General features: G+C 37.4%; 1 long non-coding RNA gene across 1 annotated transcript; it reads right to left on the reverse strand.

Annotated features, from left to right (window-relative positions):
- Positions 1 to 816: 816 nt before the first annotated feature.
- LOC131994956 (uncharacterized) lies at positions 817 to 1,468 on the reverse strand. Its single transcript, XR_009396998.1, has 2 exons — positions 1,179 to 1,468; positions 817 to 1,095 (listed from the first exon to the last, which is right to left on the reverse strand). It is a non-coding gene; the product is annotated as an uncharacterized LOC131994956 (long non-coding RNA).
- Positions 1,469 to 4,009: the final 2,541 nt, after the last annotated feature.

Here is a 4,009-nt window from a genome sequence, read left to right on the forward strand (position 1 = left end):
TTCGAGGCGATCGCTCCTTTGGAACAAAACGAGCTTGCTAACCTACAGAATCTAGACGAGGATACCCACCTCCACATAAAAATGTGGCTACACAAACAACAACATACTGCCATATTTTTACACCCTCTTCTATAGGATGATAGGATCAAAATATGCATCTAAGACCCCATTAAGTATATATATACTTAATTGTCATGGCATTTTAAGTCGTTCTAGCCATGTCCGTTCGTCTATCGAAAGCTCGCCAACTTTCGGAGGAGTAAAGCTAGGCGCTTGAAATTTTGCAAAAATACTTCTTATTAGTGTAGGTCGGTCGGGATTGTAAATGGACCAAATAGGTCCATGTTTTGATATAGCTGCCATATAAACCGATCTTGGTTCTTGACCTCTTGAGCCTCTACAGGGCGTAATTCTCATCCGATTTGGCTGAAATTTTGCACGTAGTGTTTTCACTTCCGACAACTGTGCCATGTATGGTCATAATCGGTTGTTAACCTGACATATTGCCATACAAAACGACCTTGGATCTTGATTTCTAGAGGGCGCAATTCTTATCCGATTTGGCTGACATTTGGCATGAAGTTTTCTGGTGTGACTCCCAACATCGGGACAAATCATAACTATAATCTGATATAGCCACCATATAAACCGATCTCCCGATTAGACTTCTTGAGCCTCTAGAGGGCGTTCCTATCGGATTTGGCTGAAATTTTTCATGACGAGTTTCGTTATGGCTGCTAACAACTGTGCTAAGTATGGTTGAAATCGGTGGATAACCTACTATAGCTACAATATAAACCGATCTTGGGTCTGGACTTTTTGAGCTTCTAAAAATTTTGTATGAAGTGTTTTATTTTGATTTCCAACAACTGTGTATGGTCTAAATCAATCCATATCCCGATATAGCCGCCATATAAAACGATCTTCCGATAAGACTTCTTGGGCTTCTAGAGGACGCAATTCTTATCCAATACGGTTGAAATTTTGCGTATGAGTTGGTATGACTCCCAACAACTATTCCAAGTATGGTCTAAATTGGTATGTAACTTGATATAGATGCCATATAACCCGATTTCCCAGTTTGAATTTTTGAGCCTGAAATTTTGGAAGTGGTGTTTTTCTATGACTGGTGTTTTTCTATTAGATAAAGTCATTCAAAGAAGTTGTTTAGTGCTTACATTGCTCTCTAAAATGCCCTGGATAAAAAGTTCATCGGATTGATTGGCATCTGGCAAATTGGAAAGACGAAATGAAGGGCGGAACATGATTTTTTTTAACCATTCTTGGTTTACATATGCTTTGGCGTCACGGTATCCAGTCTTGTTGGCACGTTCATGGTCTACGACCGAAATTTTTGCTTACCAACGACTCCAAAGCAGCTTCGAAAATGTTTTCCAGATAATACTTCGCCTTTACTTCGGCGCCAGTCTCGTAGTAAACATTAATTCATTAGAGGATTTCCTCTTTATTTATGATAAAATTTTAATCGATAAAATTTATGAAAAGTCATTGTGAAAAGCATATCAATGAGTGCAGTCCTATTCAAGTTTTAGTTAGTTTTTTCACCAATTGAAATTTGGTACGTGAAGTACACTTCTGCGCTTCAATATTCAAACCAAGATCCCGGAACGATGTAACTGCGAGTACAACACGGGTTGGAACTTTCAGTTCCGATTTATGTGATGTTCGATGTCATCACGAGAAGCTCAGCTACCGGGTGCGTCCACAGGTTGCGGACAGTGGGATGCTTCATATACGAAAAAGCTGCAACTGCAGTCGCGGACCAACAGCGGAATCAAGTGGAGAGTATCACGATCAGACATATCATATGAGCTGCCACTTTCTGTATACATAAGACTTGTAGGTCATATACGAATTAAGCGCTCTCTAATCGGCATGTATTGTACTTTTTTTTTTTAATAATAACTCGATTTGATCGAAATAGTTTCATATTTATTTCAATGTCCATTTGCCGTATTAAATTTAACATACTCTAGGTTAGGTTAGGTTGAAAAGAGGAAGATGATGGTTCGAATTTTTGTATAATATATATTGTTCTAGTTTTATAATATATGTTATCCTTTACAGTTATTCAAAGGCCAAAAAAGTAATCAAAGTTTTAATAAAGTAATCCATATATATATATATATATGTAGGTCAAAAAATTCTATTTTCTCAAACAAATTAAAGCTTTTGTTTTTACAGTGCACACATTCTTATTAAATAAAATGCTTTTATTTATTTTTTTAATTCAAAAAAGAATTCAAATATAATTTTCAAGAAATACAATTGGCAACACTACTAGTTTTCCTCTTTGTTCATATTTCAACGATATTGATATTAGGTGTGTTCGGGAACTCAAAAATTTGTGCAAATTTGTACAAATTTTTGTTGAAAGTCGTTCGCGTACAGCAGAACAGATCGCTGTTGCATAAAAATACTAAAGCTAACACTAAAATGGATCAAAAAGGCAGAGGTAAGTAAAAATAAAAATATTGTTTATTGGTAATTACTAAATTTGTATCATTTTTATTTACTTTTAATGAAGATTCATGGCAGCAGCTAGTGTTCAGGAACAGAAAACTCGACAAATGAAGTTGTAATTTCAAGTCGAGTATTCTACATTACAAGGTAAGTGCAAAATTTGCGGAATTATGTGGAAAATCTTGAAAAATTAAAACATTGCATCCTTTCAGACACCAAGAAAAGAGCAATTATCGATTTCTTAAGTGTTTTGATGAAATCATCCTTATCGGCGAACTATGATGAAATCAACACCGTTCCTTTGAATTTGTTAAGGATGGAAGATGCTGCCCCGGGATTGAGTGGGTCTGGCTGGGCATTTAATCAAGTGACGCACAGTGAGATTGGAAAAAATTAGTGCAAATTAGTCTGCCAATTTTGAACGGATACAGATATCTTCAATGATAACACAGTGTCCGCAGCCGGCACATGACCAAATAGTAAGCTCCCTTAGCCTCACATCAGTGGTCGCAGCAATTTGTGTAGCGATGACATAATACCAGGTATTGTACCGTGAACAGCTGAGTACAATCTTTTCTCGCGAAGTGCCCTATCTGTCAACGAGTTTTGGTTGTGTGTGTTTTAAGAAACATAACACACAGGCAACGAAAAGTGGCGCGAACTAGTAACATACACAAAATCAGATTTTGACAGATAGTGCACTCAATCTTTTGTTGTTGGCCAACTGCCACTATCTGTAAATGAATATATCTTAGTCTGTACAACTCCCTCTTGTTCGTGTACTTTCCAAGTTTCAGTAGCGGGATCACACCGCCCATCTTCCAAACATCGGGTACTATAATAGTGTTCAAACAGGCTGAGCACAGTTGTAATTTGATGATTTTTGTGTTTGTTGCTGTTATGGTTTTTTAACATAGGTTATATAATGGTATGCGTCTTACAACCTTAATCGCTATCAGCTTTACTCAGGGTACTAAGGTTCGTTGTTTCGCCCCCCAAAAAAGATTCAAAAAACGCTGAAGAACACAGGCAAAATTTAAAGCAGTACAATGCCAGGCATAAGAATGAAGAAGATAAGGTGACAACATGCATGACAATAATGGGGGCCAAGCGGGCTGGAGACGTTCCCTCAAATCTATCATTTCAAGCCCCTATTGTAGTCAAAAATGGCGAAAAGACTATGCGTTTGAAAATAATTTAGACAGGAAAAATTTATTCGATTGGCCATAATCCTGCACCTACCACCGCAATTTCAGGCAGTGCAACAACAGGTGCTTAGCCGTCTAAATAAGCGTAAAATTAATTGTTTCGCCATGTTCTACAAATTTTCACTGAAAGTCGTTCGGGTACTTTTGCTTGTAAAAGGGCTCTTACTCTCCTGCAAATTTGTACAGGAAAAGTACGCGAACAGACCTAGTCATATGACATGTTGCGCGACACTTTACCCTCCAAAAATGGGCAACCACAAATGTCAAAATTGTAAACAACCCCCAACCCTAAAGCTAATTTTGCAAGTAGTGGCAAA

The sequence above is a fragment of the Stomoxys calcitrans genome, chromosome 2, assembly GCF_963082655.1.
Source record: "Stomoxys calcitrans chromosome 2, idStoCalc2.1, whole genome shotgun sequence".
Taxonomy (NCBI): Eukaryota; Metazoa; Arthropoda; class Insecta; order Diptera; family Muscidae; genus Stomoxys; species Stomoxys calcitrans.